We start from the raw sequence: 14,722 nt of genomic DNA on the forward strand, positions 1-14,722 counted from the left end.
ATTTGGTCGCCAAAAGTCTTTTGTTTCTTTTTTACTATTAAATATTTAGTCATGAAAAACCTTTGCTTGCATTTTTGGCTACCAAAATATTTAGTTGCCAAAAATTTTATAATTTTTTTTAATTAATTTCTTGACCACCTATATTTATTCCATTATTGGTACAATCTATACCGTATATATAAATAAAGTAATCCATATTGATAAAATTAGCAACCATTCCACAACATGCACACATTTCACTTTCAACCAACAAAAAATTCATATTTGACATCAAATTAATATTTCCAATACAAATTCCAAACAAACCAAGTATAATCCAATCTCAAAAATAATAATAATAATTAATAAAATAAAATAAAAGTTGGCAAGAAACCAACTAACAAAAACACCAATAACATAAAAAAAGTAGAGGCCATAAAATAAACTAGTGATGAAGCCAGCTGCAGTCCAACCCTTAAAACAATTACTGAAGCAAAGCTGAAAGCTGCCAACATGAAGCTGGAACATCTCAATAACACAGATCACAAACAGAGGCTCCTTAACTGTAAAAGGACAGATACAATGAAAAAAATACAATTTCAATTAATATATATATACTATCTACTGTTATGAACTTCCATAGATTTAACCCCATCAAGGCAAAGAAAAAAATGCAATAGACTATGCTTGAAGTTACCATTGCATCTCAAATCATTGGAATTCCCTTGTCTCTATCTCGTCCACCTGATTCATGGAGAGAAAAGCAAAGTGAAGCGAAATGTGAAAGAAATTTAACTGACATTTCATTCACATTTCCCATTTGTTTTCTTTTCGTTCCACAAATCCCCTATCCAAATCCAAAATCCAAACACACCTATGGAAAGTTTGGGTTTTCTACTAGAATAGTAAGGGATGGTAGAGGAAGTCTTGTAGCTAGAAAGACTGAAAGATTGCCAATTGATCACACATGTTAGTGTTGTCATATCGTGTTGTCATACCCGTCAATGTTTTCTTAATTTAGTTTTCAGATAAATTATTCAAGTTATTTCACTCACATTGCCCACTGAATAAATGATTCAATGCATGTTTTCACCTAAATCTAATAGATATAATTAAGAAATGAGTGGAGTAGACATTAAATTAATTAGTTGTCAGGAAAGTAAAAGCGAGAACAAACATCTTGCAGGCATTAAAGGAACCACTTATGAAGGGAAATCCAGAAGCTTATCTAGAAAACTAGGCATCATGTGAACTAGTAATGAAATCAAACAGGAAGCAATTTATGATAACTACAGAAGTAAAGTGTAGGCTGATTAGATTTTCTATTCACATGACAATATAAATTTCTTTTCAATTTCAGTCAAGTGGCTTTCATATTAAGTACCTAAGTTAGAACTCAAAACATTACCTTGAAATTCATCCTCTCAATTTCAGTTGGTTGTGCCTCAGCTACACCCTTTTTCCATTTTGTCCCACTATCTCTGTCTCATTGTTCTTGGCTTTCTTTGCAAAACATTTGCACCCTGTCAATAATTGCACATCTGTCAATAACTGTCATGATTCCACTGTCAATAACTGCAGATCGTCCAGTCACAATTGTGAACAAATGGTCTAGTCTGGTGGCTAATTTCAATAGCACAATGTTTTGTACATGCACTCATGGAATGCTTTCTAACTGAGAAAATTCTTAACAAACATCAGTCAATAAACTTATAAAAGATGGAATCATCATATAACAAATAGATCAGACCAAAGATGAAGCATGACAAGAACTAGTACATTAACAAATAAACTTCATGTTTGAACTGCAAAGAGATACTTCATAATTGAAGTGGGTAAAAATTAATCAAGTCTTGGTGCTAGGTCCATTGCGATGCTCACTCCAAGTGGAGCTAGGTCGGACCTCAGCCCTATGGCCAACACTTGCTCCGAAGCAAGACAATCATAGGAGTTTGGCCCAATGTACAAGCATCACTCAAAAGTGGGCTGAGCAACACGGTGGACCTCCTGGACGGACAGCCAACCACTCCGAAGTAGGTTGAGTAACATGTTGAACCTTCTGGATGGACAGGAAATCACTCCGAAGTGGGCTGAGCAACATGTTGGACCTCCTGGTTGGACAACCATTCTATAGTAGGCCAACTCAAAGAAGGCCAATTCACTGAAGATCTTTCTTGGGCCCACAAGAGACAAACAACTCTGCTCCTTTCCCTCTGTATGAACAGAACGTGGAGACATGGAGGTGCAGAGGGATAAGGTGCATACATGACAGACTTGCGTCCGAATGGCAGGCGGAGTGGTCGTCCTCCTCCAATGAGAGATGTCCGCTAATGAGACAAACAAAACAGACCTGCACCCAAGTGTCAGGCGGAGTGGTCGTCCTCCTCCAATAGGAGACGACCACGAATGAGACACATTGGACAGATGGCGGAGAGAGGAGGACTTGAACGACAAACAACCTTCTCCTATAAAAGGTGAACACTATTCACTCTCAAGGCATCCGAAAATCCACACACTTAACACATATACACTCTTTGTATTCTCTCCTCTCTTTTTCCTCTCCCTAAGTCCCTGACTTTACCATCGGAGGGGTTTCCGACCAAACCCCGGTCGGGCAGCCTCACCGTTTGTTATTCTGTGCAGATCCTCAATTCCCAAGGCCTACTGTTCATCCACGAAGTTCAACCCTTCTTCATAGTGCGGAAATCACCCCCGCACAATTGGCGCCGTCTGTGGGAAAACCACTGTTTGCTTCGTAACGACCTTCGGCGATGGGAATCGAAGATACACCCCACTCTGGGCTAGCAGAGAGGACTCCAATGACGGAGAGAACCAAAGATAAGGGTCTGGCATTCCCTCCAGCGCACGATGACCTTATGGACCACGATGATCAGACACCCAATGCGGCGGAGCGACGCCGTGTCATTGCCGCTGAGACATCTCAACGCCTTTTTGTTGAGAAAGACCACCGTGACCGCATCATCGACTCAATGGGTTTGGAGATCACTGAGCTTCGTACCCAATTGTTGAAGTTCATAGCGACCCCAGCGGAGCCAAGAAAATCCGTTGGCGGACCATCGCAAAGGAGACGTACTTCTCTGCCGCCTCACAAGGAGCACTCCAGCCGTGGCCCTGCTCATAGAGAGCGTGGCCGGCCGATTTCGGTGCATAGTGAAGGGGCCAGCAGTAGGACGAATAACCTTAAAAATAACCCGCGAGGGAATTCTCGTAAAAGGCAGAGGACTGTCAGTCGCCTATCTGGAACCTTTCATTGTCGCCACGACGAGCGGCCGCACGATTTGAGAAGTTGGCTGAACGATAACAGAGAAGAGGCACGACGGCTATGCAGGGAAGGAGAACGTCGAGGAGATAGGGAGGAGGACCGCCGGCTCAGTAGGGAAAGGGACCAGTTAGACCGGTCCATACACCAACAAGAGCGTCGTGCTCTAGACCGGTTGGTGTCCACCCCCTTCTCCCCAGAGGTAGAAGCTGTAGAACCTCCACGGAAGTATAGCCCGCCGAAATTCATTCTCTATGATGGGAAGACGGACCCTCTGACCCATATCAGCCATTACCGCCAGATGATGTCCCTCTGGAACCGTAACGACGCACTCATGTGCAAAGTCTTCCCCTCTAGCCTTGGAGAACTTGGCCTCCGATGGTTTGACAAACTCCCCAATGGCTCGATTTATGACTGGACGCAGCTCTCGGAGGCATTCTTAGCCCGATTCGTCTCCAACAGCAGAGTCCCAAAGCAGTTAGATACCCTGTTCAATATCCGAAAGGACAGGAAAGAAACCCTATGCCAATACGCGCGACGGTATTGGGAGGAGTATGGTGACCTGGAGGAAAATGTTTGCAGTGAACAATTGGCCGCGCTATACTTCAAGCAAGGCCTACCTCCTTCGCACAAGCTAAGAGAGTCGTTGACAAAACGACTTGCCTCCACCATGAAGGATTTGAGGGCTCGAATAGAGCAACAAGCTCGCGTGGAAGATGATGCTGCTTCAGTACATGTTGCGGTTGCTGAAGAAGAAGTCAGACCGCCTCGACCGCCTAAGACTGAGCAGCCAAGGAGGGATGAGCAGCGCAAGAACTATGGCCAAAGGAACCCCTCCACAGCAGAAAATAAGGAGGAAAGGGCCAAGTCTTATGAAGGCATCACCACCGTCTTCAAAGAGCCAATATACAGGCTCGTCGAGAAACTTAAAGGGGAAGCCTTCTTTGTTTGGCCAGCTAAGATGCCTAGAGACCCTGCTCGGCGCAATCAAACACTGCGTTGCACCTATCATCGAGAGAAGGGACACAAGACGCAAAATTGCAGAGCTCTCAAACAACACTTGGAGGACTTAGTTATGGCAGGACACCTCCAACAATGGATAGACGTTGATAAGACGAGGGAAAAGCAGGGACTAGACCAAGCCCCTCCTGAAGAAAACCATGCCCCGAGGTTGGTCATCAACGTTATCCATGGAATGACTGACCCTGAAAGAGAAAACATAATTCGAGGAGAAATCCAACGTGCCACCCACATTCAACAGGTAATGTCGGTAGGACCTCCTCCTAAAAAGTCCAAGACAGAAGCCAGACCTTCTCGGTTTAACGTCGTGTTTACTGAAAAGGACCTAGAGAGAATCCAGTACCCCCACACCGATGCCCTCATCGTTACAGTTGGTGTGGCCAACAAGTTCGATGTGAAGCGAGTCTTGATTGACCAAGGAAGTGCCGCAGACATCATGTATTATGAACTTTTCAAGAAGCTCGGCCTCAGTGAGCAACACTTGACACCTGCCACCTCCCCTTTAGTTGGCTTTAACTCACAAACAGAATGGCCGCTCGGGCGAATAACTTTGTCTGTCATAGCTAAGTCCAAGGTGGTCTCTGTTGACTTCTTGGTGGTAAACACCCCATCTCCCTACAATGCCATCCTCGGCCGACCTTGGATTCACCAGATAGAGGCAGTTCCTTTCACCTATCACCAACTCGTTCGCTTTCCAACCAAGTATGGAGTAGAGGAGATTCGTGGAGACCAAGTGGCAACCAAACACTGCTTCATTGCCGCCATGAAAACCAAACAAGTCTGCGACCAAGTACAGATGGTAGAAGTACCTGACCAGCCAGTTTTGGAAGACGTCGGCGGAGTGCCGACCGAGAAGATGGTAGAGGACCTAGAGACGGTCTTGGTAGAAGAAGGAAACCCAGATAAGTTCTTCCTGCTCGGCACTTCCCTCACTGTTGGAGAGAAAGAGCAATTACTGGCTCTACTCCGTAAAAACATAGAAGTGTTCGCCTGGTCGGCCTATGACACTCCTGGGTTGGACCCCAACTATGCCTGTCATCGACTCAACGTCCAACTAGGAGCGCGGCCGGTTATTCAGAAGAGTAGACGATCATCTACGCAACACACCGATGCAGTGATCGAAGAGATGGACAAACTTTTGGCTGCTGGAGTCATTCGAGAAGTGCAGTACCCAAAGTGGCTGTCCAACACCGTCGTGGTGAAAAAGAAGAATGGCAAATGGAGAGTCTGCATTGATTTCACTAGCCTTAACAAAGCTTGCCCCCAAGGATAGCTTCCCCCTTCCACGAATAGATCAACTTGTTGACGCAACGGCTGGACATGAGCGCATGAGCTTTCTAGACGCCTATAGTGGCTACCACCAGATCCCTATGTTCGGTCCTGACCAAGAGAAAACGGCTTTCATCAGCCCTAGAGGCATTTACTGCTACAAAGTGATGCCCTTCGGCTTAAAAAACGCTGGTGCGACCTACCAGCGAATGGTCACCAAAATGTTCAAGGACCAGCTTGGTAAAACCATGGAAGCATACATTGATGACATGGTCGTCAAAAGCAAGTTAGCCGAGCACCATCTAAGGGACCTTGAGCAAGTGTTTGGAATTCTGAAGACTCACAAGCTTCGATTAAACGCCTCGAAATGTGCCTTTGGAGTAGGATCAGGGAAGTTTTTGGGGTATATGGTGACTAGGCGGGGCATTGAAGCCAACCCCGACCAAATCAAAGCCCTCCAAGACCTTGAAGCACCTACAAAGGCTAAAGAACTCCAGAAACTCACTGGTATGGCTGCAGCACTTAACCGTTTCATCAGTCGGTCATCTGATCGGATGAAGCCCTTCTTCCAACTTCTAAGGAAGAAAACCAGTTTTGAGTGGGGAAGTCAGTGCTCCGAAGCGCTAGAAGATTTGAAGAAGTATTTGTCCTCTCCTCCCCTTCTATCAACACCTGTCGCCAACGAAGAGCTTTTCCTTTACGTGGCTGTTTCTGATCATACTGTCAGTGCAGTGCTAGTCAGAGAGGATGGGAAGGAGCAAAAACCAGTGTATTATGTTAGCAAGACACTCCTTGATGCCGAAACTAGATACTTGCCATTGGAGAAATTGGCATATGCACTATTAATTGCCTCTAGGAAGCTTGTTCATTACTTTCAAGGACATACCATCAACGTCCTCACTGAATTCCCCCTCAAGTCTGTGTTCAGTCGAGCAGATTTCTCAGGCCAAACAGCAAAGTGGGCGGTGGAGCTTGGAGAGTTTGATATCAAGTTCCAACCTTGAACAGCAATCAAAGCTCAAGTTCTGGCAGACTTTGTTGCAGAATTCACCCGGGACCGGCTATCCCCTCCGAAGGGAGCTCTGCTTTGGTCACTATGACTGCCCAGCATAAAGGGCAATCCCCAGCCGAAGCATGGAAGCTTTTTGTTGGAGACGTATGGAAGCTGTTTGTGGACGGTTCTTCTAACCAAAGAGGCTCTGGGGCAGGAGTTGTCCTTATTTCTCCTGAAGGATTCATATGGGAGCAAGCCATTCGGTTGGGCTGGAAAGCTTCTAATAATGAAGCAGAGTATGAAGCTCTACTAGCTGGCTTGCGAAGTGCCGAACACTTCAACGCGGAGGAGCTACTCGTCTTTAGTGACTCCCAATTAGTGGTCAACCAACTCTCCGGAGTTTACGAGGCTCGCGATGAACGGATGGCCACTTATGCAGAACAGACCAAAAATTTGATCAGAAAGTTCCAGGCCATCAGAGTCGAGAAGATTGGCCGAGAGGAAAATGGTCATGCTGATGCTTTAGCTTGCCTAGGTTCCTCGGTCGACTCCAAAGACGCTCGCAAAATATGGGTGGAATATGTACCCCAACCAAGTATTCAACTAGTCGAAATGGTCCTCTGCACAGATTTGGGCCCAAGTTGGATGGACCCACTCCTGGCCTTCTTGAAGAATGGCATCCTCCCTGAGGACAAAAAAGAAGCGCACAGGACAAGGCATAGGACTGCTCGATTTTGGGTCTCCCCATCTGGTAAGCTTTACAAGAAGTCCTACATGGGCCCTTATCTACTCTGTCTCCCCATCTTACGAGTATCAATGAATGAAAATTTGTTTTGTAGTTTGTCCTTATTTACTTGTGTTGTACATTTATGCTCGGTGGAGCAAATTGGCCACGGGTCTTAACTCAAGCCAATCCCAGATGCTCAACCCTTTGGTTAGAGCGGGGTGCCAAGTGGTATAGCTTGGTGGAATTTGTGCCAAGTATCGTTACTTAAAGCACGGTCCAAATTCACAATTCGCGCTCGAAGACGGGCAGAATTACACTCTACGAAGGGTTAAATCACGCCAAAACTTGACCAAGTCAGGTGGCGGCCGACCAACATGATAAAAAACTTTCACAATTTTTTCTCTACGAAGGCATAAAGCATGGTCTGACCGAACAGACAACCTTCCGAGCCACAGAGCTCATGCTCGGCTGGGGGCATCAACAAACTCACTCAATTTTTTCTAAGGCACGAAGCCTGATCAGACCGAACAAATGGCCTGCTAGGCCACAGAGCCTCTGCTCGGCCGGGGGCAAGCATTACATACAAGCAAAAATTGAAGATAAGTAGTTCAACACTTGCGAAAATGTAAGATCGAGTGCATTGAAGTGAAACTTCGATTACAAAAAGAGTTCGGCCTTACAAAAGAAGAGGTCCAGTCGACCGAACTCCAAGACAAATAAAAAGTACAAGTTGCAAGTTCAACAGTTGGCAAATTTAGAAGTCACTTCATTACAAAAGAGAGCTCGGTTTGTATCATAGCCTATCCAACCAAGCACTAAAACAAAAGTCGAAGATACTTCATTAACTTCCAAGTTTCATTACAAAAGAACTGCTAAAAAGCAGAAGTAAAAGCAAAACTCGAGGCAACCTAACAACTTACTCCTCGCGTTGCTCCTCCTCGTAGTGTCCATCCTCGCGATGCTCCTCTTCTGTAGGATTGACAGTCTGTCTAACCAAGGAAGAGCTCGGCAGGAAAGGAGAAAGGCCAAAAGGATCAACATCCGTAGCTCCACCTTGGCGAGGCCTTCTCATCCTAACCCTTGCAGCGGTCTTCGAAGGGACTGGGATATCGTCAATATCATAAAGAGGAGAAGCCTCTTCCACTTTAGCAGCACGCAGAGCCCCAGTCCAACCCTTAGTAAAGATCTTGTCCCTCAGCTTCAAAATCTCCTCTGAATAGGTCTTTTCGGCCTCGTCATAGCCCCTCTGTTCGGCCTCGTCCATCATCCTTTGATAATTAGCCTTTAAAGACTTCAAAGCAGCATCGGCATCTACGGCCCTCCGCTCGGCCATGAACATCAGTGCTTCGGCCTTCTTCTTTGCATCTTTCATCTCCTTTATATCCTCTCCGGCCGCCTTCAAGGACATATCAGCATCAACCAACATGTTGATCGTCTTAACCTTCTCTTGCTCCTCACGATGCCGCCTTTCATCCATGATGTGCATTCTCTGAATGCACTGCACCAAACCAAAATGTCATATTCTCAACAACCAAATTTAAGTAAATGACAAAGACATAAAAGAAGACTTATTGCGGTTAACATCTGCACCGAACCCTTGATCAACACGTCGCTTGAAATGTTTTGCTCTGCCATATCCAAAGGTAACAGCAATGTCTTTGATAAGTCAAAGACCAAGTCGCTTGAGTAGATTGTGCTGTCCGATGTAGTGATTGCTCGGCCATTATGCTCCAATGGAGGCACCCATTCTTCATCTGAGCCCTGCTCATTAGAACCCCCAGCAACTTCTTTACCTTTGGATCTCTTCCTCTTTGAGGCCCTATCAGCAGGAAGAGCAAGAGTAGCAACGGGAGGAAGAGGAATAACAACATGCTTTTGTCCACCCTTAGACCTCTCAATCGGTGGAGAAGAAACTCGTGTGTCGACCGTCGAAACAACTAGAAGGTCCTCATCATCAGATCCAAAGACTAAGGCATCAAGATTGAGCTTTTGGCGACGAGCCATTTCGCTTGCTAAGTCTGGCGACGGAGAGTAGCCTCTACTGAGTGATCCACTTGATGAACAAACAACAGCGGAAGAGGAAGCTTCGGTAGTATGGCCAACTTGTTCTTTGGTTTCAATCTCAAACACTAAAGAGCAGATTGGGCTTCTTCATAAGCAAGCGAAAAGAGTCCAATTGTTTGTTGATACAAGGGAGATTCAGAGAAAAGAGGAACTTCTCCAAGTTATGGCTACAAACAACGAGAAGAACAGCAAAAACAAGGGTCATTGATGCAAGCTCTCAATTTTCTAAGAAGGAGTTTGGAATTTATAGAAAAAGAGCTGGGGGTCAAGTTATCAGATTATTAAATCTCAAAATTGCTTTATAGTTCCAAGAAAAAGAAAGATGTAAGAGCAAAACCAAAGTCAGACTCTTTTTCCGAAAATGGGTTCTGTTATTCCTGGAGTCAAAAAGTGAGGTAGGAAGGAAATGAGAAAAATGGGTTTGGAAATCCAAATTTCTAGAGGGAGAAAGTATTAAGCAAAGTGGGTTTTCTTGTTTTCATTAAAAAACTTTGAATTGGGCTTGCTTTTACGTCACATTAGCAGCCCTAAACTAATCAGATATGGACGCGTGGTAGCTCGACAGTCAAGTATGTGCTTCCGTCAATGCCGAGCTTGAAATCCAATGGCAAGACGAAGATGGTGGCCAGCCGAGCACGACACTGAAAAGATGTAACCGAGCACAAACTGGAGGCCACCGAGCAGCGTGAAAGCTGGTGCGAACCAAGCTACGGAATAACGGCAACCGACTGAACTCATTCGTTGACGGCGGCGAGCCGAGCTAGCGACCGAGCTACGAATTTGATGGCATGCTCCTCTAAGGCCGAGCAGTGGCAAACCCATGGCCGAGCAACGGTCCAACCGAACAACAAAGACCACGGAAGAAATATGCTGCTGGATATGAAAAAAGATGACGACCGAACAAGAATGAATCGAGCAAAATTGAAGACAACCGTGCAACGCTACACACAAATTTGAAGACCAAAATAATGACTGAGCTGAGTAGACGTCATGTGAAAATTAAGTGGAGTTGCTCGGCCCATCAAGCGTCGAAAAAGGGTCAACCAGGTAGCAACGATGACCGACCGAATTGCAACATGCATGAGGTAGGCCAAGATGGGTGTGCGTAGAATCTATGGACTGAAATGAATCGAAGAAGCTGCGTCGGGCCGAACAAGACGCAAGTCCGACCGAGCTACAACACGAGCAAACCAGCCAAAGTATTTTCGACCGAGCAGCAATCAAAGACATGGCTAACCAAGCTCTGAAGGGACGCACGGGATCGTGAAGAGCTGTGATGTGCAAAGGGCCGAGGGCCCATTCAAATTGAAAACTACCGATCTCCATGCTCAACAATGATATTTAATTCCTGAGTCTGAAATGGCCTACAATGGACCAGACACGCACCAACAAACCGAGCAGAAGAGATGAAGTATGGGCTGAACAAAGTGGGGCATGATTGAGATATTTTGAAATAAGTCAAAGAGCTCCACCGATTGGGCAGTAGACAACCTTCCTAAACTCTATCAAAACCGAGCAAAATAAGCAGCTTAACTTCTGGGTGATGGGACCAAACAAGCACTGGAAATATTTCTTCGGACGAGGTGAAGGCTTGGCCGATCAACTAAGCAATAACAAACATGACAGAGGACCGAACAATGCAAAAACACATCCATGACCGACCAACAAAGGCAGAGCTACAGGCAACAACAAAATGAGCCAAGCCCATTTTTATTTTTATTTTCATTTCTTGACAGTAAAGAGCTTCACAGATGACCGATATACACACTATATATGCAAGAAACGGCTCAGGCGGGACCAAGCATACACGAGGCCGAGCTATAACCAATCTCAGAACGTCCAGTATGCTATCTGAAGTCCATTACTAGATTACAAACCAATTTTTATAAGGCATGAATATGAACAAGAAGTCAAGCAACGGGCCCACCAAACAATTAAGCTAATTGTTTACACAAGTTGGACATTATGTGAAGTGTGCTGAGTAAAAGAATGCATGAGTTCCTTAGTGGGTATTGGGGCCTACCAATTTGACAAGTATTTAATTTAACAATTACAAAGCATGGCAGCAAAGCAAATACAAACTTGGCCTACTAAAAAACGTTTTGGGTGGGCCGAGATGCTCTTACTTATTCTTATATAAATATATAAATCTAGTTTTCTTGTAAATTGGAGGGACGAGATCCGTCTATAAACGCAAAGGTAGTACATTTTGAACAAATCAGGCCGATGAACAACAATGGCTTCCACACAATAAATTTGAATGCAAGCCAGGGGGCAAATGAAGTGGGTAAAAATTAATCAAGTCTTGGTGCTAGGTCCATTGCGATGCTCACTCCAAGTGGAGCTAGGTCGGACCTCAGCCCTATGGCCAACACTTGCTCCGAAGCAAGACAATCATAGGAGTTTGGCCCAATGTACAAGCATCACTCAAAAGTGGGCTGAGCAACACGGTGGACCTCCTGGACGGACAGCCAACCACTCCGAAGTAGGTTGAGTAACATGTTGAACCTTCTGGATGGACAGGAAATCACTCTGAAGTGGGCTGAGCAACATGTTGGACCTCCTGGTTGGACAAACATTCTATAGTAGGCCAACTCAAAGAAGGCCAATTCACTTAAGATCTTTCTTGGGCCCACAAGAGACAAACAACTCTGCTCCTTTCCCTCTGTATGAACAGAACGTGGAGACATGGAGGTGCAGAGGGATAAGGTGCATACATGACAGACTTGCGTCCGAATGGCAGGCGGAGTGGTCGTCCTCCTCCAATGAGAGATGTCCGCTAATGAGACAAACAAAACAGACCTGCACCCAAGTGTCAGGCGGAGTGGTCGTCCTCCTCCAATAGGAGACGACCACGAATGAGACACATTGGACAGATGGCGGAGAGAGGAGGACTTGAATGACAAACAACCTTCTCCTATAAAAGGTGAACACTATTCACTCTCAAGGCATACGAAAATCCACACACTTAACACATATACACTCTTTGTATTCTCTCCTCTCTTTTTCCTCTCCCTAAGTCCCTGACTTTACCATCGGAGGGGTTTCCGACCAAACCCCGGTCGGGCAGCCTCACCGTTTGTTATTCTGTGCAGATCCTCAATTCCCAAGGCCTACTGTTCATCCACGAAGTTCAACCCTTCTTCATAGTGCGGAAATCACCCCCGCACAATAATGATATAACAAACAGTACAGGATATTTTCTGAACAATGAGATCACATATAACGATATAACAAACAGTAATAGACTCAATATCACTGAAAATAATCCTAGAACATATTAGCAAAGGGATGAGAAAGTGATATTTAAAAATATATATATTGTGACAACAAAGGTTGTAAATATTCACATTTTATCTAATCGCAACCGATATATTGATCAAATATGTATAAACTAGTTTATTGACAACCACCCTTGAGAGTCGACCAATACAGGATAATTCAGGGAAAGAAAGCTTCACCATCCGACACCAAGGGGGCTAACCATGGGTCGATATTACTTCAACCATTAGATTTAACACTTCTTTCTGGGCAAGCCATTCGTTGTCAAATAACTAAAGAGCCAAAACAGAATTTCTTACTAGACTGATGATCTGGTTGGGTAGTGGTTTCTATCCTCCAAGACTCGAAACAGTTGGCACATGATCATTTCATGGTCTGAGCATCAATAGTTTGATTTTAGCACTCCATCAAGTCAGTTTCAGTTTCTGATAATGGTGCTGCAACAGAGTGAAACAAAGGTCCATGCATCATATATGTAGCATAAGTAGACAAAAGTATTTAGAGACAGAAGCAAGGCATACAAAGATCAGAAACACAGCACATTATGGATGCTAAGAAAATCAGATAAATGGTTGCCATGCGAACATACCGAGCAAATCTTCATATGGATCTCCCAGAAATGAGGAGTCCATTAGCAAAGGAGGTGAGAATACTTGGTCTTGAGCTTCCTCTCCGTCACAATATGACTTCTGTGAATCGGAACTGTCAAATTTGACCCAACAATTGAAAGAAAACCATTTACCTATAACCAATTGTTTAGGATGCAACTAAAAACTGTAAGAATAACTATGAGACAAATAAATATATATTATAAAAAATGCATAAAGCAGTTACTTCAAACCAAGTGAATTAGTTAGACCATCTCCAACGGTGAATCAAAGTTGGTACACTACAAAAAAAATCACTTTTTTTAGTCGCCGAAAGTCAGTTTTTGACTTTTCCCGACAAAATTTTTTAGTCGCCACATTTGTCGCGTATTTCTGGTCGCGGAGGGTATTGGCGACTAAACTTTTTTTAGTCGCCAAAAATAGGTGTTTACCGACTAAAAAATTAGTCGCCAATAGTGTTTTTCACTTTTGGAAATAATACATTTACCGACTAAAAATTTAGTCGCCAATAGTCACTAAATCGCCGACTAAACGGTTTAGTCGCCAAAATAAAGACTTTTGGCGACTAAAATTTTAGTCGCCAAAGGTGTTTCCCGAAAAAAAAAAAAAAATCGACTTTTTTTTGCTTTTCCTGAGTTTCGAACCCTAACCATCCCATATTCCCAGCCTTTTTGCACAACACTCCCTCCACTATGCCACTACAACTTCACATGAATATATATGCAATATATATTATTTATATAGTATATTAACCGGATTAATACAAAATAATAATATATACAAATATAATTATTTTAATTCAATATAATTATTTAAAAAATAAATTATTTACTAAAAAAAATTTAGGCCACTTTTGGCGACTAAAGTCAGTTTTAGTCGGCAAAACCTCTACTTTTAGCTACTAATTTTTTTTTAGTAGCCAAAAACAGCCACTTTTGGCGACTAAAGTCAGGTTTAGTAGCCAAAACTCCTCCTTTTAGCTACTAATTTTTTTTTAGTAGCCAAAAACAGCACTTTTGGCGACTAAAGTCGGGTTTAGTCGGCAAAACCCCTCCTTTTAGCTACTAATTTTTTTTAATAGCAAAAAATCTGCACTTTTGGCGACTAAACTGAATTTTAGTCGCCAAAACCCTTACTTTTGGCTACGAAATTGATTTTAGTCGCCAATAACTATGCATTTGGCTACTAAATTGTCTTAGTCGCCAAAAGTGTTCACTTTTGGCGACTAATTCCATTTTAGTCGCCGATTGTCCTACTTTCAGCGACGAAAATTCATTTTTTAGTCGCCAAAGCTGGATTTTCTTGTAGTGGTATCAGATTCAAATTTTGATGAAAAAGGCACTTTTTTATGCTCCAACCATTGCACCAGATTGATATCAAAATGAGATTTTAGCAAAAAAAGCATCAAACTGAGAACGAAACACAGATTTTACCAAATCACTGTTACTGACCGTTGAAAGAGGTACACCGGTCAACCAGCCGGTTGCCCGGCCGGTTGA

At 43.9% G+C, this 14,722-nt stretch overlaps 1 long non-coding RNA gene across 1 annotated transcript; it reads right to left on the minus strand.

The window, feature by feature from the left end:
- Positions 1 to 323: 323 nt before the first annotated feature.
- Positions 324 to 13,403, minus strand: LOC114320002 (uncharacterized). Its single transcript, XR_003649650.2, has 5 exons — positions 13,205 to 13,403; positions 12,915 to 13,052; positions 1,388 to 1,502; positions 677 to 723; positions 324 to 542 (listed from the first exon to the last, which is right to left on the minus strand). It is a non-coding gene; the product is annotated as an uncharacterized LOC114320002 (long non-coding RNA).
- Positions 13,404 to 14,722: the final 1,319 nt, after the last annotated feature.

Source organism: Camellia sinensis, chromosome 3, assembly GCF_055761805.1.
Source record: "Camellia sinensis isolate YWXY chromosome 3, ASM5576180v1, whole genome shotgun sequence".
NCBI classification, from domain to species: Eukaryota; Viridiplantae; Streptophyta; class Magnoliopsida; order Ericales; family Theaceae; genus Camellia; species Camellia sinensis.